The following is a 25,647-nucleotide window of genomic DNA, read 5'->3' as shown; positions in this document are numbered from 1 at the left end:
CGGCACACCGACCGACGGCGGTAATCCGCCAGGTGGATTCGATCCGGGGCCGGTGCGCCTACCAGTGTCCCGGAAGCAGCGCATTAGTGCACTTGGCTAACCTGGTGGGTCTCTGGGACAATTTTGATATCAAATTAATATGCACCTTAATTAAATTGTGACAGATGATTGATTTGTAAGCTTAACCTATTATTCTACTACGTAGTTTTTCATGAAACCCCCACCACTCTTCGCCCCACGGGTCCCTTAAACTACTGTACTGCTGAGTGGTTACACCCTCTACCTCCCTATCCCTTAACCTATTGATCTGCTGATTGATTTATGACCCCATGGAGGTTGATTTATTTGCCCCTATGGATAATCAAACCTTTTCAGTAACTCCTCCTCCTCCTCCACCACCTCATTCCCCAACCCCTCTGGGAAAAAGTACACCTTTATTGTCACCTTTCCCTATTCAAGTTCTGAGTCACTTGTTACGCTCCTGGGAAATCCCCCAACCCTTCCCTCTCCCCTCCCCACCCCATCCCATCCCCACTTCTCCCTCCTCACCTCCAATTCTTCTCCTCCACTTGTGAATTGGCAGGAAAAAGTGTCAGTCACTGCTGGAGAGGAAGGATCTCATGACATGAAATTCAAATCAGTATCAAAAATATATATTGTTCAATTCAGTTTGTGTATTCTTCATTTAATCAGCTTGCAGTAGGCAGGACTACCCCACTTGGGTAGAGCTCATATCTGCACCCCCTGCCCCCACTTCTCATGATGTAACAACTGTAAGCACCGAGGAATAGAATGATGTGCAGTACATTAGCCACTATTTGGGTGGCCTGTGCATGTGTCTGTCGTCGGGGCACCACCAAGGAGGTCGAAAATGGCCCAATACCCTCATTAGAGACGATGACAAAATACCACTGATCATGGACTTATGTTAGTCTCCTTTGATATTGAAACCCCAAACAAAGCAACAGATGGTGGCAGTCCATTGATCAGGAAGTTTCAGACTTGCTTCCTATCTCTATCTCTCACAGGTGGTCACTCCCAGATTTTGTGAACACATGCGTGAACATACGTGTCCAATCACACAGATGCAGGTTTTCGTCCATCCTCAGAATACTGTGTTGCTATTGGCTAATGCTGGGGGCAAAGGGAGAGCTGGCGTAATTGCAATATAAAAAATAGTGGGAAATAGCTTTTTTGCACTACCCAATCAAATTGATTGTTTAACAATCAAGGATCGCGTAAAACACTCGGGATTAGAAGGTCCGGTTTGGCAAATATTGCGCTACCATATTGAGCACTTGGTCTTTCAACGATCAATTTCATTCCATTTACCTGTAGTCTCCGTTCATTGTGGCCTCTGTATTCCTTGTATCAAAAGAAAGTCACAATTTGTGTGTTTGCAGATGTCTGACAGCAGAGCTTCTTTCTCATATGACATTCCTTCGATGTTAATGGAGACTACTGTCAGATTAATTAAACCGATAAAAAGGCGCCACCTCACGGATCATGTGATGATTTAATAAAATACCAATCCATATACTGGATGTACTATAATAATGATAAATTTCATTGAAACGTTACTAAGGGGAGGTGCTAACTGCCTGATTTTGAGGACCCTGACTAGGGAGCGGAATGGCTCTGTGAAATGTGATAGCAACGAATTTGGCAAAAATTAACATTTATTTCCTCATTAAAAGTAACACACACACACACACACACACACGATAAGTTAAAACGTAGTTACTTGGAATGCTGGCTGAGGATCACACACACCACGTTCACACTGATCATTCACACAGCAAAAGATGGAATTTAGAAGAAAGCTTCCCTACCTCACATGGAAGCTCACTGGGTCAGAGAGCGACTGGATTTAACGGCAAATTTCAGAGAATAAAGCCCTTAAATTTCATACAACTCAGTAATTTTGTAAATAAATTTACCAAACGAAAGAACATCTACTCCTTGACGAAACTGAGGATTCAAATCGAACACGAGAGTTGTTAACGCCGATCTCGAGCCTCATGGTTTACAAAGAAATGTACGTGGTGCAGCAGAGTTTGGGCTGCCAAGTCCGTGTGAATGAAACACAAATTGGACGGCAAATTAAACAAAATTTAACACAAGGATCCCACAAATCACACGACACATTTATACATAATACGCGAAACTAACAAAATCTGTACATCACGTGGTGGCACCGCTCGCCCGCGCCAAGTTGCAGTTGCACAAAAGACCTCATCGAATAAACTGAATACTAATGAAATTAATACCGTTCCCTTACTGAAATAGTTGGTGCGGCATGATTATCAATGTCACACACTAGAGTGACTACCTGAAACTCAAACAAAGATAACCCTCATACATTTCAACCTAGCAACTAGAGATACTACTCAGAGGATCCTTACTCACCGGCCTCCTAGGCAAGAGTAAAACTAACTTGCTCCGTCCCTGGGGTCTACACAGTGACACGGAAGGTCTCAGCGAGCGTAAGCGGTTTCTACCTGTACCAACCGTACAATGGATGCTGACCAGTGGCCACTAATGCCTCTCTGACTCAACGTAGCCGTACTCAAAGCTTTACACAAAGGGTGCCTAAACTGCTCTTAACATTCAAGGAAACCTCCTGGCAACTAAGAAAACCCGAAGTGCCGCCTACAGACAAATCACACATTCATATTAGCAGACAACGGTGGGGACAGGAAAGATATGACACGAATACATGATAATAGATTACACAGATAGGTACAGAACATAGTTACGAATTTGAAACTGAAACTGAAACTGAAAAAGACATTTTCCTTTGGCGTTGAAATGCCGCTGCAATATAACGCACTCTCTAGTCAGTCTTTCTCTCCTGGCATAGTCACACCTATTGTGACTGACAATTCGCAATTTTTCACAACAAAGCTTTGATTTATGTACGTTTACAAGGTTGATGACTGAACAACAAAAGAACGATAACAATAACGATGCCAGTAAAAGTCTCCTAATTGAGGCAAACAAAAAGTTCACTTCTAATTTTCCACAAAGGTTCGTGGTAACACACACACACACACACACACACACACACCAGCAAAAGTCCAATTCAGAGACGGAGACGTAATCTTCAGCGGTCGAAGTCCACAAGGTCGTCATCCGGAGTGAACTGAACTTCGGGGCTGATTCTAGCCCCTAAATAGCCGTCTCCAGCCAGTCAGGTTTTGGCGTAGCGATACTTCCTGCAGGCCGTGGCTCGAGCTCCACCTGCAGGAAGTAGTGCTCGGAATGTCTGTTTCCATTATCTTGTATGTAAATAGCTGGTGTTTACGATGGTGCTTTTGGTACACCTTGGACATAGACAACCCCGTCCTTGGCTCCAGCATAACAACATCGAACATTTGAGTTGTTAAGAATTGTAGCAAAACCGAAGGTTGCTTTCCAAGACCAATGGAACGGCTCATGTGGACACGTTTCACAAGCACTGTGTTGAAACTGCTAGCTTTCGAGCTGACGAAAATCACGCCTCTCATTTGTAACAGAGTAGCATCTGTTCAAGCGCAGAACGCAAAACGAATTTTATTGCTGTGTTATTTTCCTCTCGACTCGACACTCATTGGGTAATGAACGAGCTAGTGAGAGAGAGCGCTAGTTGCACCAGGGAGACATCGACAACCAAATGCACCAGAAACATACAATTGGCGCCAAGGTAACTTTTCAGTTTCTGTCCTTAAATTAAGATTCGCCGCAAATTTTGTTCCTATCCAGTGTATTCTTATATACAAGTACTCGGTCAAAACTACCCGTGTATGGCGAATAATTTTTGCCAAACGCATAAGAAGTGCAACCAAGTCTCCCATTCCATTTTCCAGGAGAGAATCAAAGCAAGGGACCTTGGCAGCTAAGACGTGTGGTCTTGCTTGACCTGAACACCTTTTCCAGAACAGTTCTTTGAAGAGGTTCCGAAGGGAAATGTGCTGACGCGCCCTCGTGTTGAAAGCAAATTAGTTCGAGTGTTTTCAGAGGGTCATTTTCAAAGAACTCCACCAGTACTTCTGAAAGGAAATCAGAGACCTCTGGCCTGCCTGAGTATGTTCGACCCTATCAAACGATTATCCATAACACCGGCCCATACGTTAATACCTAAGGTAAATTGAGACCCTGGGATTATGTGGCGTGGCAAACCAATTCATTCAAGGAGTAGTCTACAACACAGCTAAATTAAGTAAGAGACACCAATATCAGTGCGGCAGTTAAAACGTGAATCAATAATGTTTCTCTTGTAATAAGGAAACAAACATTTTCCAAACTCATGTTCTCATGGAAAACTTTGTGTAAGAAGTTCTCGCTTCAACTTTTATAAGGTTTTAACAGTAACTGTCATGTATACGAGTAAACAACGAATTATACCTAAGTCGTGCTCTTGGAATTAAAGAAATAACTTAATTTTGCCTACGAAATAGTGTAGTACACCATCTGATCAGAAGTATCTGGATACCTATTAGGAGACATCAGTATGGGATGTGTCCAGTCCTCACCTTTACGGTGGCTTGAACTCTGCTGGAGACACTTTCAATAAGGTGTCTGAATGTCTATGGAGGAATGGTAATCCATTTTTCCGCAATAGTCGATACCAGAGAAAGTAGTGATATTAGACAATGGGATCTGAAGCGAATTCGATGATCTAACTCATCCGAAAATAATACCATTTTGTTTAGATCGGGACACTGGACATGCCAGCCAGTTTCAGGAGTGTTGTTGTAAACAAATGCTGTTTTATGGTGGAGTACATAGCCGCAATCATCGTCTCCGCACTGTTTCTCTAAAGTACGCAATACGCAGTGCTGTAACATGTGTTCATATCCGTCAGCATTTAGCCTTTTCTTAAGCACAGTATGGGATTCACAACATAAACACGAAAAACACCCTCACACTGTAACACCAGCTCCCCAGTACTTCGCGGTTGGCACTGAACATGTCATATAACTTTCTCCAGGCATCCGTCAAACACACCCTCTTACATTGGATTGCGACAGTGTGTACCATGATGTACCACTCCAAATCACTCGTTTCCCGTGTTCCATTGCTCAGTGGCGTCGCTCTTTACACCACCTCAAACGTTGTTTAGCACTGACTACAGAAATTTGTGGTTTATGAGGACCTGATCGATAACTGCATCTGTTCTTTTTAACTACCTTCAGACAGTCATTGTGCTAACTGGACTGTTGGTAGCACTTTGGAACTGACGAGTGATTCCTTCCGCTGATTTCATGCGACAAGTTACAAACACTCCCCGCAGTGCTTCACGGTCCTTGTCCCACAGTACGCCGGCCGCGATGGCCGAGCGGTTCTAGGCGCTTCAGTCCGGAACCACGCGGCTGCTGCGGTCGCAGGTTCGAATCCTGCCTCGGGCCTGGATGTGTGTGATGTCCTTAGGTTAGTTAGGTTTAAGTAGTTCTAAGTCTAGGGGACTGATGACCTCAGATGTTATGTCTCATAGGCCATTTGAACCATTTTGAATCCTACAGCACATGACGTCTGGTCTTCGCGTTTTTCGCTTCACAATAACGTTAACAGCCAACGGCCTTGCCGCAGTGGTAACACCAATTCCCGTCAGATCAACAAAGTTAAGCGCTGTTGGGCTGGGCTGGCATTTGGATGGGTGGCCACCCGGTCTGCCGAGCGCTGTTGACAAGCGGGGTGCACTCAGCCCTTCTGAGGTAAACTGAGGAGCTACTTGATTGAGAAGTAGAGGCTCCGGTCTCATCAACTGACATATGGCCGGGAGTGACGCCTGTGGGCTGACGATGACACGGCGGCGGGTAGGTACCGTTGGGTCTTCAAAGGCCTGTTCGGACAGAGTTTAGTTTAATAACGTTAACAACAATCATCTTGGGCAGCTTTAGAAGGACTGAAATCTCCATGATAGATTTGTTACTGAGGGGACATCCAGTAATTAGTCCGCTTTCGCAGTAATTGAGCTCTCCCGACCGATACGTTCTGCTGTTGCCGCTTCTCTACTAACGGCACACAACACAACACACTTCCTTTATACTAGCGAATCTACCTCTCGTGACATGTAATGATTAATTTCCCTTTATAGAGGGCTATCTGCGTACTTTTGATCAGGTATTGTTTATTTAACACGACAGCCATCTCGAAAAGCTTCATTCCCCAAGCCCCCTTTCACACCACGTCACTGGGCGGCACTCCTCCGATATGTGAGCAGTGCAGGATACATATTATCTATAGGTACATCTACGTAGATACTCCACAAGACTCTATAACGTACGGTTCATTCCAGGAAGTACATGGTTGATATGCAGTGTCAGTAAATTAGTGATCTGTTCCATTCATGCATTGAGCCAGGAAAAAACGACTATCTATATCCTTCTGTGCTGATCCTAACCTCTCTTATCTTCTTTTCATGATCCTTACATGACATATCCGATGGAGCAGTAGAACTGTCGTATAGTCTTCCTCGAATATCAGTTACCTAAATTTCTTTGACAGGGTTTTGCAAGAACAACGTCGCCTTTCTTTCAAAGATTCACATTTAAATTTCCGGAGCGTCTCTGTCACCTTTTCCTATGGACTATAACGACCTATTACTATTGTAGCAACGCACCTCCTAATCCGTTCGATGTCTGCTCTCATGCCTAACTGTTAAGGACTAAATGTTCTGGAGCAGTACTCTTCTATGTTTCGCACAAGTGTTTTGCACTTAATTTCCTTTGTAGACGAACTAGATATTCCCAAACCGTCCCAACATATATAAGCCTTCCTTTCGCCTTTTCTGCCACTGATTTCACGCGTTCAGCTAGTTTCATGTTTCTTCTTAATAAAATTTAAACGGCGTGAGAGGCTTCAGGACTTAACCACTAAGCTTGTAAATGCGATACCGTTATGTTTTCGGTTTTGTTTGTGAACATCATCTTGGGTCCTCGTTTAGGGAGAGCAGTCCTTTATTACACCAAGAGTAAAACCTGCACACGTCGTTCTGCATTGCCTTACAACCATCTGAGAAGATACTTTCATGTAGAAAACAGCATCGACAGCGAACAATCTGATAATGCTGTCGACCGCAGGTGGTAAATCTTTTATGTATATTAAGAACATTAGCGGTCCTCTTAAGCTTCCTTGGACGACACGAGAAATTCTTTTTATTTCTGTTGAACATTCAGCGCCTTGTGCAAGGTACGTCTGAAAAGTTTGGTGAAGGGTCTCAGAAAATAAAAGAAACAAGAGTTGGAAACCAAATACCTTTACTGGCTTTCAGAGTAATCACCATTAGCTATAACACACTTCTGACGTCGGTTGTAAAGCCGTTGTAAACTGTCAGCAAAAGCCTTTTGTGGAATCACTCGAAGCATCATGGTAACGCGTTGTTGGATATCCACATAACTGAAGGTAATTAAACCTGGTCCTGCCACTACGATCTGAAGACCAGGCGACAGTCAATCTCACGGTGTTCATTGTCTATCCCGCCTCCCTCGGGTAGAAATTCTTGATGCATCAAGCCCTTGCTGTCGGAAAGGGTGATCAACGTCATCTTAAACTCGGATTTTGTCAGACGACTTTTTTTTGGACGCAAGGGAGATGATGAGCACAATGCCATTGACTGTCGCTTTGTCTCCGAGTCGTACTGGTAGCATCAGGTCTCATTTTCTGTAATGATGCGGATATCCAATAAGCTTGACCTTGGTGCTTTGGGCGATTCCAGAAGACGCGTTTACTGACAATTTGCAATAGCTTTACAACCGACATCAGAAGTTTGTTGTAGCTGAAGTGGTCACTCTGAAGGCCAGTAGCGATGCTTCATTTGTAACTCCTGTTTCTTTTATTTTCTGAGACCATTCACCGAACTTCTCAGACGCACCTTGTATAACGTACTTACAGGGTGGGGCACGAAATATGTTACCAATTGTTTCTTTCACAATTTACGACGCACATTAGATTTCCCGCTGGGATCTCTACAGCAGTACCAGCAGAGCTTGGAAAAGCAAATGAGTTACGAAATGACGTGTAATTCACGATACTGCTGCTAGGAGACTACTAAGTAGCAATTGCTGACAATGGAAGACTGACGACACAGCAACGATCGGCAATTGTGTTACTTTTTCATGAAACGAAAAGCCTTGTTGTGACTCAGAGGCGTTCTCGACAACAGTTTAACATACGATGGGTCCCTTGCAAGAAGACCATCCACAGGTTGTACGATAAACGTGTACAGGAAGGAACAGTATTGGAAGCGAAGCGACCTCGGTCCAAGGCTGTTTGTTCGCCGGAGAATATTGAAGCAGTACGAGTTGCTGTACAGAGAAGTCCCGGGAAATCGTTTAGAAAGGCAGCAGTGCAACTGGGAACTGGGAATATCCAGACGCTCCGTTCAACGCATTCTTAAAAGTGGCCTCCATATTTACTCACACAAGATGACCTGTGCACAGAAGCTCACTGAAGAACACAAGCAGCAGAGACTACTGTTTGTTCAGTGGGAGGAGGATAGGGAAGAAACTCTCAACAATGTTTTGTTTTCAGACGAGGCGCATTTTCATTTAGACGGTGTGGTTAACAAACAAAATGTACACTTTTGGGCCACTGAAAGCCCACAAGTGCCTCATGAACGACAACATTATGCTCCGAGGATTACAGCGTGGGCAGCAATTTCCAGTCACGGACTTATTGGACCCTTTTTCTTTGAAGAATCTGTGAACAGCGAGCGTTATTTGAGGACGCTTCGCAATAGCTTCATTCCACAGCTTCTTGCTACTGCCTTTCCCTTCAACACGCAGTGTTTCATGCAAGATGGAGCAAGGCCACATATTGCAAACACTGTGTTGGAGTTTTTACAAGGGCATTTCGACATGCGGATCATTTCACTCAGGTTTCCAGGTCGCTTCAATGACGGACAAAATTGGTCCCCCAATAGTCCAGACCTCAATCCATGTGACTTTTTTCTTTGGGGGTAGCTAAAGGAAAAAATTTCCCGAAACGTCCACGTGATTTAATGGATCTTAGAAGACTTATTCTTCAAGCTTGCAGTGAAATTACGGAAGACATGTGCCGTAGGGTAATCACTAACTTCAGTGTTCGTTTGAAGGAAGTTAGGAAACGAAATGGTGGACATATTGAGCATGTGCTGAATTAGAACAAATCTCCATGGATGGCTCTTCATTGTAGTATATGTTCCTTTCAGATTGTATTGACAATAAAGTTTATATTCAAAAACAAAATGGTAACACATTTCGTGCGCCACCCTGTAGTTCTATTAATCAAAATTTCTTCGAGTCAGAAGCATATCTGTGAAGATACTCCGACTGACTGTATCTTGTTTACGAGTCGACAATACGGTTTACTGTCGAATACTTTCAGGATTCTAGGAAGACGGAATCTGCCCATTTTCCTGCATCCTCTAGGTGCAAGACCCAATGTGTGAATAGAGAGTTGCGGCAACAACTCCCTTACCGGCTGCGCATCCCAGTGAGAGGCAGGTAGCTGCCTATTTGCTCGCAGGTGCTATAATCGTCCCGGCACATGATGGTGTGTTCGCCACAGTAGTGGGCTGAATTTCCACATACTGTGGTACAACGCCACACTACCATGGTGACCTACTTGATCGGAGATGGTGTCATGTCACAATATAGCTGGGCAGAGCGACTGTAAATGCTCGCCCCTAGCAACATCTTGTCTTTGACTACAGCCAATGCCGTCCCATTCTGCACGCCAGGTGTTAGTCCCATGTGGGCTAAGTAGCTTCTACTACGTCTATCAGTGTCATCAGCCAGCCTGCCGGTGCCAGCAAGAGAAGACCTCCTCTAGGTTATCTTCATTCAGCACTTTGGGCGCCTCCAAGGAGTCCTGCGTTTAGCGCGTGCGCGCCTTTCAACTTGTGGGAGCAGCCATAAGCCCTGAGTACGCTGCCGCTTACTGGACAACTGACAACAGCCTTGTGTCTGCAAGGTGATCCAGCAGCACCCCTGCCTGGGATACTCACTGCCAAATACGCCGCTGTATGTTGTGGTGAGATGTCCACGACTGCCTGCGATACGAGAGTAGAGGTTGTTATCATTGTGGAGGTGGTTCAAATCCTGTGGAATCAAACGGGCTCAAATGCGGGCAGGCATCACGGACTTGCATAAACAGTTAGAGACATTAAGGGATGACAGACCTTCGTCCAGCACGTCAATACCCATCCTAGATGTCAGCATCACTATCCTAGTTTCTTCTTTTTCGGTTAGTGCAATGGAGGATGCGTTAGAGCCTATAGACATCCTTTTAACAGACGTGAAGCTGAGATACTGGTCGTAGGGGCAGTTGTTGCATGTGGCCAACTAACGTTTGGCAGAAGATGTGCCACGCGGGATTAGCCGAGCGGTCTAAGCACTGCAGTCATGGAATGTGCGGCTAATCCCGGCGGAGGTTCGAGTCCTCCCTCGGGCATGGGTGTGTGTATTTCTCCTTAGGATAATTTAGGTTCAGTAGTGTGTAAGCTTAGGGACTGATGACATTAGCAGTTAAGTCCCATAAGATTTCACACACATTTGAACATTTGTAGAAGATGTAAAAATATAAGTGATGTATCATTAGAAGTTAACGAATGCTCAGACATGAAGTTCTAAGATCAGGATTGTTACAGTGTTATAACAGTAAGACTAATTGTAGATATTACGGTGAGCAGTTCAGTGCTATATCACAAAAACAGGGTGCGTCCATCGAGAGTTTTGTGGACAGGGTTAGAAAGCTTAATGTCAGTACATATGAGACGATGGAAAGTGATGATACGAATGAGGTCCTACTACAACAGACCGAACAGAGAGCATTTGACTTATTTCTACTGGGGTTGCTACCCACTGTATCAAGGAAGGCGTGAGGGTATAGCTGAGTCTTCGGCGTACCCGTATGGATGATTCGATCGATTGGACAGGTCGACAGATTGCTCTCCATGAACTGAAATTCATTTAATTAAAAAGATGTCGCACGGTGCATAACTAGCGGGTCAGGGGAGGCCCTAGGAAGCGTAAGACATGGGTGTTGTACCCCAAAAAAGATAACAAACAGGGTGTCCATCTAAATACGAATTCAAACACGGATCCTCATTAATCTCTGTTCACTGCTGACGTACATGTATAACAAATTATTAGAGGCTCTTTCGATAAAAAATTATGCAGCGAATAAGAAAATTAACAATTTTTGACAGGATACAACACTAATCTAACACTTGAATATTTCAACAAAGATTGGATGGGTTAGGTGAATGGGACAAGACCAGGATCTACGTATGATTCATTGGAAGATGAGCCCACGGTGATCGTACAGAGATTGCTTGAATTCTCCAAGAGAATCAGAAACTACACATGCAACTAACATTGCTTGCTGAGTCATGAATGAGCGTTCAGTTACTCAAGAAAAGTATGGATTCACAAAATGTGGCTAAGACTTACAGCGAGCCTGTCACCAGACGGTAATTCTCGTACTCTGCTCGTCCAGGTTGCGACCTCTCTCCATATTCCCCACTTAGATGCGTAGGGCGTAACTGGGACCATGATCTGTTACAGACCGCGACACATCAGCTCTGTATCGCTTCCCCAGATAATGTCTGTAGACCAAGTGCTCTCCTTCTTATCTCGTCCTGAAGAGTCGTCCAGCATACTGCAATCTGAAATATGTTCTCTCACGATACAGAGTTCTTTCTCCACTCTACTAGTGTGCACAATTCCCGTGTGCCAATTAAAAAGTTCTGCAAAACGTTTGCTAGTGATATTTTTGTCAACAAGAGAACTATCTCCCCTCCTAACAAAGGTTTTTCAACACCAACCAATCGTTACACAACTAAGCACATAGTTCTTAAACAATTCTCCCACTCAACAGCTAAGTTTGTTCCTATTCTCTGTATCTGCACTTCTTGGAAATTTGCGTCCTGACTTCTCCGAGAGTTCGTTATCTATCACCACTGCCCCTCGCCTAACATTCCCGAAAGGAGACTTTTCAACATATAACATGGTTCCTTTGAAGTGTGTTTTTGCTGGATGGCACTTGAGATTCTATGAGTGATTTCTGTGAAAGTATCCCTGGAACACATATCATGCAGAGCGCATTATGCGAAAAACTCCACGAATGTGACTCGCAGGTGCCAGCATGGCTGAGTCATTGGCTGGTACCTGCTTAGCACGAAAACTGCCCCTTGCGCTTTCCTCTGCAATGATGTGTCGCATCACCCAGGAGAACTGCTGAACATCTAGTCACCAGCCGGGCGACTGTGTTCAGCCTGACTCATCATGTTTACTTGAGTAACTAAACTACAGAGAAAATCACATGCAAAAGAGCCACTAGGAAAGAGAAGGAACTAACATAAAAGTAGATGACTTACTCCTGGCAGTCATTTACGAAATTAATTGTAAAAATTAGCTGTTTTGTTAACTGATGGAAATAAAGTTCAAGTACTTACGATTTTAAATCAGTTATGAAAAATATGAGACATGCTAATCCGGCAGTGGACTGGCGCATATCACAGATATGAGCAAAGTTTCATATGGACTTAGCTGGAGCCATAGGAATGCTAACGGACTTGGAGGAGATACACGCAGTGACCCAAGTCTACTATAAAGAGGGAATCTTCTCTCATGACATCAAGTGTTACTATTGTGGGTGGTAAGGACACAATGACGAGAGTGCCGTCAGCTACAGTGTAGGGCTTAGCTGGAGCCACTGGAATGGCAACAGACGTGGAGGAGATACACGCCCTGACCTAATATGTTACAAAAATAGAATCGTTTATGATTACATCAAGTGCTACCATTTTGGGTGGTCAGGATACAATGGCGAGAGTACCGTCAGCCACAGTGTGGGAAATGTGAAGGAATAGGAAATCAGGAATGAGACTGTAGACAGAATAAGGGGCAAGGTGAAAAGGCACGGAATGGGGATATTAACTTACCTTTAAACGACAGTGGGGTTCCAGGGCCACCAAATGGCACCCCCATTAAATTTTAGCACGACTAAAACGTGTGCAGAAATGGAATTTTGCTTAATCGGATTAGTGAATGGAGTACAACATACTTTTTCATTTGACTCAGGTGCGCAGGTGTTTGCGGCAAGTTTGTACGTCATGGGGAAGAGGAGGTTAAACCCATCACGATATAATGTTATGTGGAGTAATTGGCGGTGATGCGTAGTCACTAGCACTGGCGGTACTGAGTTTCCGGATGGGTACAAAATATTTGTGAGGATTTTTTGGCATTTTGCTTCGTATACGCGATGGTTATTGTGCAGTGTTATGTTTAGATTTCCTATATGAACATGCTGCTACAATTAATTTTGGACAGCGTATACTGGAACTTGATGGGACATTGTTTCCTCTTGGGGAAATTGGTGTCAATGCCACATTGCCACAAGGTTCATCTCTCATGAAAAACTGCATGCCAGGCAGCTAAGCATTAATCTACCCAATTAAGTACCGCTAAGTATGGGAAAACAACTATGGGTGAGTGCTGGAACTGATTCGCTGGTAAATGTATTACATGTGGTTGAGCCACTGGAGGAGAATGATGAATTAGATCAGGCATGGTGTTTTGTAAGCAGGATTGTTGTATGCATATGGAAGATAGACCGCGAGCAGGTAGTGCCCATTGGAATAGATAACCTTATCAGTGAAGACATGGACTTATCTAAAGAGTTGTTGGTCGCTAGTTTGGAAGTTTTGGAGACAGATGACTTGGGTAGAAGAAGTCTGGACACTAAGCATAAACAAGCGACCGGTTTAATTGTGCTACGGGAAAGAGTAAAATACTTCACATGAATGGAAAAATTAGCAATTGAGAGGCTGGGGAATGTATTACAAGAGTTTGAGGGTTTGTTTAACCCTTATGCGTCTTTACCACTGACTCCAATGGTGCAGCTCAGAATCCCAGTAGCGAGAAAGCTGGCAGTGTATCATAAGCCATCTGAAACTAGTGAGGGGGGATTTATTAATCAACAGTTAGGGGATAGTATTATTGAGGGAAGTATCAGTTCTTGGGGAGCACCAGTAATGATTGTTCCAAAAAGGAGTATGGATGGCACGAAATCATATTGATTCTGTTGTGATTAAAAATACCTCAAGAGTTGCATGATTGCATATGCTTATCTGATCCGAAATATAACGGAAACTTTTAAAAAACTGGGGCCAGTGCAGAAATTCTTTCATTATGGCTCTGTCGAGTGACTGTCATCAGTTGGAAGTAGCACTGAAGGACCGACAGAAAGCGGTATTTGCCGGCCGGAGTGGCCGTGCGGTTCTAGGCGCTACAGTCTGGAACCGAGCGACCGCTAGGGTCACAAGTTCGAATCCTGCCTCGGGCATGGGTGTGTGTGATGTCCTTAGGTTAGTTAGGTTTAATTAGTTCTAAGTTCTAGGCGACTGGTGACCTCAGAAGTTAAGTCACATAGTGCTCAGAGCCATTTGAACCAAAACGGTATTTACGGTTCCTTTGTTACATTACGCATGAAGTCGTACTGCGTATGGTCTGACCATGTTCAGTGTATGTTAGATGGAGTTTTTCAAGGGTTAAAACCAAGGCAGCGTATGATATATTTGATAACATAATAGTCCTTTCAAATGAAATGGAAGAACATGTGATACAGCTAAGGTGTTTATGAGTTGTGTGCAATTAGCATTCAGTATAGAGAAGTGTCTCTATGCGCTAAACGGCGTACAATATTTAGGTCATCTGATTAGTCCTGAACGAATACAGACAAACACAGGATAAGTGAAGATCATACACGATTTTCCAATGCCTTGTACAGAGAAGGAGTAAGTCTTTCTTGGGTTTAGAAATTTGTTATAGAAAGTTTGTTCTGTAATTTACAGAAACAGAAGGACCTCCCACTCACATATTGAAAAAAAAAGAAGTGAAGTATTATATAATCAAAAGAATTATTGATTATAAGTATGGTGTGATTTTCCAAACAATGGGAAAGAATTTGTCTCGCCATGTGATGCAAGCAATCATGTGCCTCGCTGTGTACTGAGTCAAGATGTAGCTGGTGCAGAATATCTGGTGGGCTATCTCTCACATCAATTAAATTAAGCAGAGAAGACTTACAACAGAGAAGAAAGTGATGAACATCATCTATGGCGTAAAATACACTATGAGATCAAAAGTATCCGGACATCTGGCTGAAAATGACTTACAAGTCCGTGGGGCCCTACATCGGTAATGCTGGAATTCAATATGGTGTTGGCCCACCCTTAGCCTTGATGACAGCTTCCACTCTCGCAGGTATACGTTCAATCAGGTGCTGGAAGGTTTTTTGGGGAATGGCAGCCCATTATTCACAGAGTGCTGAACTGAGGAGAGGTATCGATGTCGGCCGGTGAGGCCTGGCACCAAGTCGGCGTTCCAAAACATCCCAGAGGTGTTCTATAGGATTGAGCTCAGGACTCTGTGCAGAGACGGCCGCTATAACCGAGCTGTTCTAGGCGCTTCAGTCCGGAATGGCGCTGCTGATGCGGTGGCAGGTTCGAATCCTGCCTCGGGCGTGGATGTGTGTGATGTCCTTAGGTTAGTTTCGTTTAAGTAGTTCTAAGTCTAGGGGACAGATGTTAAGTCCCGTAGTGGTGAGAGCCATTTGAACCAACTCTGTGCAGGCCAGTCCATTACAGGGATGTTATTGTAGTGTAACCACTCCACCACAGGCCGTGCATTATGAACAGATGCTCGATCGTGTTGAAAGATGCAATTGCCATCCCCGAATTGCTCATCAACAGTGGGAAGCAAGAAGGTGCTTAAAACATCAATGTAGGCCTGTGCTGTGATAGTGCCGTGCAAAACAATAATGTGTACGAGCCCCCTCCATGAGAAACACAACTACACCGTAATACCACCATCTCCGAAATTTACTGTTGGCATTACACACGCTGGCAGGTGCCGTTCACTGGGCATTCGCCATACCCACACCCTGCCATCGGATCGTCCCATTGTGCACCATGATTTTTCACTCCACACAACGTTTTTCCACAGTTCAATCGTCCAATGTTTACGCTCCTTACATCAAGCGAGGCGTCGTTTGGCATTTACTGGCATGATGTGTGGCTTATGAGCAGCTGCTCGGCCATGAAATCCAAGTTTTCTCCCCTCCCGCCTAACTGTCATAGTACTTACTGTGGATCCTGATGCAGTTTGTAATTCCTATGTGATGGTGTGGATAGATGTCTGCCTATTACTCATTATGACCCTCTTCAACTGTCACTGGTCTCTGTCAGTCAACAGATGAGGTCGCCTGTACGCTTTCATGCTGTACGTGTCCCTTCACGTCTCCACTTCACTATCACATCGAAAACAGTGGACCTAGGGATGTTTAGGAGTGTGTGAATCTCGTGTACAGAAGTATGACACAAGTGACACCCAATCACCTGACCACGTTCGAAGTCGATGAGTTCTGTGGAACGCCCCATTCTGCTCTCTCACGATGTCTAATGACTACTGAGGTCGCTGATATGGAGTACGTGGCAGTAGGTGGCAGCACAGTGCATGCAAAACGTATGTTTTTAGGGGTGTCCAGATACTTTTGATCACATAGTGTACTTCTGATGCTGTGTGGTGGGAAACTTAAAGTAAAAACGGACCACACAACATTAAAGTGACTGTTAGGGTTGAAAGATCCGTAAGGTATCTTAACATGTTGGGCACTTAATCTTAGGAGGTTCGATTTTGAAGTCATCTGTCAACCTGGTAAGAAGCACAGGCTGCAGATGGCCTCAACCAAAAGATTTGTGTGTTACAAAGAGTGGATAGCACTGCTGCAGATTGGCAGTCAGACAAGGAGCCGAAGAATACTTTAAACCATTCGCAATGTAATCACAATTCACTGTGCATAATGATGTGTTGCATACGAAAACAAAACTTGAACCATGTGTTGTGGTTCCAGCTGCTTTGCGACAGGAATTATTGAGATAGGAACATGATCATACGTTAGAGATTATTGAGATAGGAACATGATCATACGTTAGGGATCCATGGGGGTAGAATAACCACAGAATGCCATGTGAATAAACAGTACTGGCGGAAAACAGGTAAGTAGGATAAAGAACAGTATGTGAAGATCTATGTACGATGCCACAGAAAACTAAACTTAGTCATCAGAACATTCCCCTGCACAGATTACCACAGGCTTGTAGGCCAGTAGGCCATTTGAAAAGATTGGTATGGACATCTTAGGTCCTTTTGAACAAACACTGGCACGAAATCGCTATGTACTGGCAATAATACGTAAGAACAGTGGCTGATACAGAGGGTCAGGCCATAGCAAATAATTAGTTGTTGAAGTTCGGTGTTCCAGAGGCGTTTGTTACAGATCAGGGCACAAACTTCATGTTAGAATTAATGAAGCAAGTTTGTCATATATTATGTATTCGTAAGTTAAGTACAAATGGGTTACATCCACAAGTGAATGGGAGAACAGAGTGAGTTCAAGGCACAAAAGGGAAGATGTTAAGTCATTATGTGAATACTCACCATAACGACTGGGGTATGCTATTACCATATGTTGTCACAGCATGTAATTGCAAGGTTCATGAGGACCCATGTCTACCACCATACATGATAGTATATGGCCCTAAAATGCCATCGCCATTTGAGGTAGAGAAGCATAAAATAGGGAAAGATGGAGAATTAATGGGAATTCCGTAAGAACTTTACAGAACACATAGAAACAAGTACAAAAGGTGAATACAAAGACCCTGGTATGTCATGAATGGATGGGGTGACGGAATTTTAGATTAGTTGACTACCACAGGGGATAATGTTAACGAGTCCATACACCCTGAAGGGAAAGATAAAAATTCCTTCATTCATTATCAAGGGCCATATCAAGTAATTGAGATGATATCGCCGGTAAACATGAAGCTACAACTTCCTACTCGTACAACTAGCCGTCCATGTCGGTGTATCCATAATTTTTGGGGCCACTCGACTCATTACCACCATTACTGGCGTCAATCCCGAAAAAGGGGGATGTGGTAGGAAGGAGAAGGTGACATGGAAAGTAGAGCAGACCATCCCTGCTCATTTTATGCGTGCATTGCCTTAAGTGTTAAGGCGTAGGGTTAAGCTGATGTAAAGAGAAAGAGATACGCTTTTAAAAATTTTGAAATTTTATAATGTACGTTCTTTTATGAAGAATTTCGTTTAGTTACAAATTTGTCTAGATGTATGTGTATTTCGCGTGAATGCGTACCAAAGTCTTGGTGTGTGGGAGTGGTTCTAATTCTGGATGGTTACTGACTGACAGTCAGCTGATGTTATAGATCACTAGTAACAATGTTAGTTTGAGTTTATAATATATAGATGAATATCATTCTTGTGGTGTGTTAAGTGTTATTTTGTAGATATCATGCATATTGTTCGTTTGAGTTGATTCTGGTGTCTTCTTAGTGTAGTAATTTGCCTTTTTTCTTTTGTTTTCTTGCTTTTCATTGAACTTCAGATAAGAGGGGATTATATTTGTTTATTTTGTTGTATGCGTATAGTGTAACTGAAGTATGGCTAACAATATTTTCAGGCTGTAGATTTAAATGAAACATTAGTAGAGAAAGTGACTCACATATGATATGCAGTGTAGTGTTGGAGAAGTTGTTGTAGTTGAATAGTTTTGGTATGCAGTTATTTTGGCACATGACGCTTTCAGGTTTGGGCAGAAATGAAGCAGTACTTAATTGTTATCAGAAGACGAACTTCGAAAATGGCTCTGAGTACTATGAGACTTAACGTCTGAGGTCATCAGTCCCCTACAACTTAGAACTACTTAAGCCTAACCAACCTAAGGATATCACACACATCCGTGCCAGACGCAGGATTCGAACCTGCGACCGTAGCAGTCACCGGTTCCGGACTGAAGCGTCTAGAACCGCTCGGTCACCGCGGCCGGCGAAGACGAACTGCAGCAGTGCCACAGAGAACAGATTGTAGACGAAACTGTCATGGAGATATGAGAGATAGATTTGTTTATGGGGTGGTGGTGGGGGGGAGGGGGGAGGACTGGTGTGGAAGGAGGCCCACGGGACATCCTCGCAACTCAACCATATTTCGAAAAGACAGGATCTCACTGAGTGTACTCAATATATGAATCAGTTGTACATATCACCACTTGCTATGAGCAGGGACGTTAAGAGGAATGGTGCACTTAGAGGTAGGGGGCAGCAACATACTACTGAACAGTATGAAGAATAACACCTCAGGACCGACTTTTCAGCTTCTGGCAACAATTACAGAGACTAAAGCTCTGAACGTAACGTTTCCAGTCCTGGATTTACTCGATAATCTTTTAGAAATTTTGCCAGCTAGGAACGTGACCTTCCTGAATAATACCCTAGATACCATAAGGCTAGGTTCTCTCGACGAGCTTATAGCTACACAAAAACGGGTGCAATAGCGTGGAACAGACGTTCCAAAATATTCGATAATGCCGCAGCAGGTACCAGTACAGGGTTGTGGCAACAGGAATATCACGGTCGTAATGCTGATCCTTGCTTGTGTAGATTTTTTCTGCCAATGTCGGAGAACTCGCAGTCCACACAGACTTCCAGTCAATTACCTACAGACCAAGTGGTTCAAAAATGGTTCCAATGGCTCTGAGCACTATGGGACTTAACATCTATGGTCATCAGTCCCCTAGAACTTAGAACTACTAAAACCTAACTAACCTAAGGACAGCACACAACACCCAGCCATCACGAGGCAGAGAAAATCCCTAACCCCGCCGGGAATCGAACCCGGGAACCCGGGCGTGGGAAGCGAGAACGCTACCGCACGACCACGAGATGTGGGCACAGACCAAGTGGGTCACCCGTAAGTTGTGAGCAGTCTTGGGGCACCAGTCTCTATATACCATGTGATGGGGTGATCATAGAAGAAAGACAATCAGCATAGAAACTGCAAAGAGGAGTGCAAGAAAATGTAAATGGTACTATATTATTATTAATGACTCACAGGTTTAGCAGCAGACTGGAATTTGGTGGACGAAATCTCCCAAAGAGAGGAGGAGTATTGTGGCTACAACTTCCGTCCAGGCTACGCAGCCCATTGACAAATGGACAAGCGAGCTGCCTATAAAATTCTGCTGGTGGCTGCTATAATCTTTCTGGCACAGCATGATACCAGACACTAATTTTCTCACGCTGTGGCACCACGCCATATTGCCTTGGTCACCTACATGAGTGGAGGGGGGCCCTTTCATAACATAACGGGACAGAGTGACTGTAAATGCTTTCTGATCACCCCTAATAGTAGCTTGCCTTCAACTACAACCGATGCCGTGTCATTCTACGTGCCAGCTGTCAGTCCCATGTGAGCCAAGGGACTTCAACTATGTCTAGCAGCGTCATCAGCCATCTATAAGCCAATACCAAAGCTGGTGATTCCAGGTCCGAGCTGGTGCCAACAGGAGAAGGCTTCCTCTAGGCAGGCCGTCCAACATAGGCCGCCACCTGCCGGAGACATGACAATAGCCTAGCATCTGCAAGGCCGCACCAGCCCCTGCTATTCCAATGAGGGAACGCTCCCGCCTGGCGTACTCCTGCTGTCAAGAGCCAAGCACGCCGGTGTGTGTCATGCTGAGGTGGCTAACACCGCCTAAGGCGACCATGCACACCACCTAGAAGCTGCCATCAAACTCTGTACCGACGGCTTGCAGAATAAAAAAAATCAATTCCTAACAGAGTTCTTCTGATTTCGTGTTCACTTTATCACTGGTAGAACTCAACCGACAGTCCTGCACAAACAGTCTTGTCAATTATTGGTGTTAGCACCACCGACACCGTAACAAAGGAAAGTCAGTTTTCAAAAGAGTGTTCTTTACTGAACCAGTGGCGAGTTTTTGAGAGCCTTTCTTTCAGGAACACTATAATGCTTGATCTTAAAATATGTTCTGGGGCTCTGCAAAAAAGGAACATTAGCGAAATGCTTCACTGAGCTTATGCCACGTCAGAGCCGGCCGGAGTGGCCGAGCGGTTCTAGGCGCTTCAGTTCCAGACGGTCGCAGGTTATAATCCTGCCTCGGGCATGGATGTGTGTGATGTCATCAGGTTAGTTAGGTTTAAGTAGTTCTACGTTGTAGGGGACTGATGACCTCAGAAGTTAAGTCCCATAGTGCTCAGAGCCATTTGAACCATTTGAACCACGTCAGATTTGTATCCAGTCCTGAGATTTAGACGACTTGGTACGTCATCATCGTTAGGAGATTTCAATAGGCCGTGTGGTACTTATTTAATTGCGATACTGATTTAGTTAGATGGTGGATATCTCAGCTAATTTCCCTGTTGCCTTTCAGCATCAAGCTCCCGTTTTCATGCACTACTAAGGTGTCCGGATAAAGTTGTTGTTAAAACTTACGATCCCAACGGCTTCCTTGTTGACAGAATGTCAGTAGAGAGATTCATGGGATAATATCTCCATTTTATCAAACGTAATCGTACGTTTGTTCATACGGCTGTGCTCGAAAACAGCAGATTTGCCGAAACCGCGATATTCAATTCGGCTGTGCTCTCTGCTGCGGTCTGAAATCGTTCTTGTTGCTTGACCGATGTAAATGATTCCACATTCAAAAGGTATTTCATAAATTCCAGGAATCTCTTCACCAAAGCTGTCTTTTACTAGGTGGTGGTGGTGGTGGTGGTGGTGGTGGTTAGTGTTTAACGTCCCGTCGACAACGAGGTCATTACTGACGGAGCGCAAGCTCGGGTGAGGGAAGGATTGGGAAGGAAATCGGCCGTGCCCTTTCAAAGGAACCATCCCGGCATTTGCCTGAGGAAATCACGGAAAACCTAAATCAGGATGGCCAGAGACGGGATTGAACCGTCGTCCTCCAGAATGCGAGTCCAGTGTGCTAACCACTGCGCCACCTCGCTCGGTTTTTACTAGGTGCAGTACCTTTTCAGTTTTCTTGGATGGTAGGAAAGTTGACTGAAACAATATCGGGCGGATCCGATACGAATCCCGGAAGCGGCTCCTAACGTGCGCGGCTGTCAGGGCTAGTTTGTCGATACATGTGTAACACTGTAGTTATAATCATGCGTTGTGTACAAATCCCTGCATAATATCTGCATCTACAGCTATATGATTACTCTGCAGTTCAAAATTAAATACCTGACAGAGGGTTTATCAAACCACCTTTAATCTACTTCTGCCGGCCGGTGTGGCCGAGCGGTTCTAGGCGCTTCAGTCTGGAACCGCGCGACCGCTACGATCGCAGGTTCGAATCCTGCCTCGGGCATGGATGTATGTGATGTCCTTAGGTTAGTTAGGTTTAAGTAGTTCTAAGTTCTAGGGGACTTGATGACCTCAGATGTTAAGTCCTATATTGCTCAGAACCATTTGAACCATTTTAAGCTACTTCTCTACCAGAATAAGATTTTCACTCTGCAGCGGAGTGTGCGCTGATATGAAACTTCCTGGCAGATTAAAACTGTGGGCAGGACCGAGATTCGAACTCGGGATCTTTGCCTTTCGCGGGCAAGTGCTTTACCAACTGAGCTACCCAAGCACGACTCACGCCCCGTCCTCACAGCTTTACTTCTGCCAGTACCTCGACTCCCACCTTCCAAACTTAACAGAAGCTCTTCTTGGTCCGGCACACAGTTTTAATCTGCCAGGAAGTTTTACTTCTCTACCGTTCCACTCTCATTTCTCCCTATACAGGGTGTTACAAAAAGGTACGGCCAAACTTTCAGGAAACATTCCTCACACACAAAGAAAGAAAATATGTTATGTGGACATGTGTCCGGAAACGCTTACTTTCCATGTTAGAGCTCATTTTATTACTTCTCTTCAAATCACATTAATCATGGAATGGAAACACACAGCAACAGAACGTACCAGCGTGACTTCAAACACTTTGTTACAGAAATGTTCAAAATGTCCTCCGTTAGCGAGGATACATGCATCCACCCTGAGTCGCATGGAATCCCTGATGTGCTGATGCAGCCCTGGAGAATGGCGTATTGTATCACAGCCGTCCACAATATGAGCACGAAGAGTCTCTATATTTGGTACCGGGGTTGCGTAGACAAGAGCTTTCAAATGCCCCCATAAATGAAAGTCAAGAGGGTTGAGGTCAGGAGAGCGTGGAGGCCATGGAATTGGTCCGCCTCTACCAATCCATCGGTCACCGAATCTGTTGTTGAGAAGCGTACGAACACTTTGACTGAAATGTGCAGGAGCTCCATCGTGCATGAACCACATGTTGTGTCGTACTTTTAAAGGCATATGTTCTAGCAGCACAGGTAGAGTATCCCGTATGAAAACATGATAACGTGCTCCATTGAGCATAGGTGGAAGAACATGGGGCCCAATCAACACATCACCAACAATGCCTGCCCAAACGTTCACAGAAAATCTGTGTTGATGACGTGATTGCACAATTGCGTGCGGATTCTCGTCAGCCCACACATGTTGATTGCGAAAATTTACAATTTGATCACGTTGGAATGAAGCCTCATCCGTAAAGACAACATTTGCACTGAAATAAGGATTGACACATTGTTGGATGAACCATTCGCAGAAGTGTACCCGTGGAGGCCAATCAGCTGCTGATAGTGCCTGCACACGCTGTACATGGTACGGAAACAAATGGTTCTCCCGTAGCACTCTCCATACAGTGACGTGGTCAACGTTACTTTGTACAGCAGCAACTTCTCTGACGCTGACATTAGGGTTATCGTCAACTGCACGAAGAATTGCCTCGTCCATTGCAGGTGTCCTCGTCGTTCTAGGTCTTCCCCAGTCGCGAGTCATAGGCTGGAATGTTCCGTGCTCCCTAAGACGCCGATCAATTGCTTCGAACGTCTTCCTGTCGGGATACCTTCGTTCTGGAAATCTGTCTCGATACAAACGTACCGCGCCACGGCTATTGCCCCGTGCTAATCCATACATCAAATGGGCATCTGCCAACTCCGCATTTGTAAACATTGCACTGACTGCAAAACCACGTTCGTGATGAACACTAACCTGTTGATGCTACGTACTGATGTGCTTGATGCTAGTACTGTAGAGCAATGAGTCGCATGTCAACACAAGCACCGAATTCAACATTACCTTCCTTCAATTGGGCCAACTGGCGGTGAATCGAGGAAGTACAGTACATACTGACGAAACGAAAATGAGCTCTAACATGGAAATTAAGCGTTTCCGGTCACATGTCCACATAACATCTTTTCTTTATTTGTGTGTGAGGAATGTTTCCTGAAAGTTTGGCCGTACGTGAAACACCCTGTATATGTGGGTGTCTACAAAATATTTTCACACTCTGAGGAGAATGTGGATATTGTAATTTCACGAGAAGGTCCTGCCACAGCGAAAAACGCCTTTGTTTTAATGACTGCCACCTAAATTCGTGTATCATATTACCTGTGGCACTCTCCCCCTTATTTCGGAATAATACAACACGAGCTGCCCTTCTCTGAACTTTCTCGATATCCTCTGCCAGTCCTATCTGATGCGGGTCCCATACCACACAGACATTCTCCAGAGGAGGACGGACAAGCTTAGTTTAGGCAGTCTCTTTAGTAGCCCTGTTAAATGTTCTAAGTGTTCTGCCAATAAACCGCAGTCTTTGGTTTGCATCCCCACAACATGATCTATGTTATCACTTCAATTTAAGTTATTCTTGGTCGTAATCCGTAAACATTTAGCTGAATTTACTGCCTTGAGATTTGTGCGATTTATCGTGCAACTGAAATTTAGTAGATTCTACACTACTGGCCATTAAAATTGCTACACCAAGAAGAAATGCAGATGATAAACGGGTATTCATTGGACAAATATATTATACTAGAACTGACATGTGATTACATTTTCACGCAGTTTGGGTGCATAGATCCTGAGAAATCAGTATCCAGAACAACCACCTCTGGCCGTAATAACGGCCTTGATACGCCTGGGCATTGAGTCAAACAGAGCTTGGATGGCGTGTACAGGTACAGCTGCCCATGCAGCCTCAACACGATATCACAGTTCATCAAGAGTAGTGACTGGCGTATTGTGACCAGCCAGTTGCTCAGCCACCATTGACCAGACGTTTTCAATTGGTGAGAGATCTGGAGAATGTGCTGGCCAGGGCAGCAGTCGAACATTTTCTGTATCCAGAAAGGCCCGTACAGGACCTGCAACATGCGTTCGTGCATTATCCTGCTAAAATGTAGGGTTTCGCAGGGATCGAATGAAGGGTAGAGCCACGGGTCGTAACACATCTGAAATGTAACGTCCACTGTTCAAAGTGCCGTCAGTGCGAACAAGAGGTGACCGAGACGTGTAACCAATGGCAGCCCATACCATCACGCCCTGTGATACGCCAGTATGGCGATGACAAATACACGCTTCCAATGTGCGTTCACCGCGATGTCGCCAAACACGGATGCGACCATCATGATGCTGTAAACAGAACCTGGATTCATCCGAAAAAAATGACGTTTTGCCATTCGTGCACCCAGGTTCGTCGTTGAGTACACCGTCGCAGGCGTTCCTGTCTTTGATGCAGCGTCAAGGGTAACCGCAGCCATGGTCTCCGAGCTGATAGTCCATGCTGCTGCAAACGACGTCGAACTGTTCGTGCAGATGGTTGCTGTCTTGCAAATGTCCCCATCTGTTGACGCAGGGATCGAGACGTGGCTGCACGATTCGTTACAGCCATACCGATAAGATG

General features: G+C 44.6%; 1 protein-coding gene across 1 annotated transcript in view; it reads left to right on the top strand.

Annotated features, from left to right (window-relative positions):
- LOC124722972 overlaps positions 1-25,647 on the top strand; it is a 210,686-nt gene that overhangs the window by 54,626 nt on the left and 130,413 nt on the right. The gene's annotated exons all lie outside the window — the stretch shown is intronic.

This window comes from Schistocerca piceifrons, chromosome X, assembly GCF_021461385.2.
Source record: "Schistocerca piceifrons isolate TAMUIC-IGC-003096 chromosome X, iqSchPice1.1, whole genome shotgun sequence".
Taxonomy (NCBI): domain Eukaryota; kingdom Metazoa; phylum Arthropoda; class Insecta; order Orthoptera; family Acrididae; genus Schistocerca; species Schistocerca piceifrons.
The sequence above is the reverse complement of the archived record's forward strand: the minus strand, read 5'-3'. Positions and strand labels throughout refer to the sequence as shown.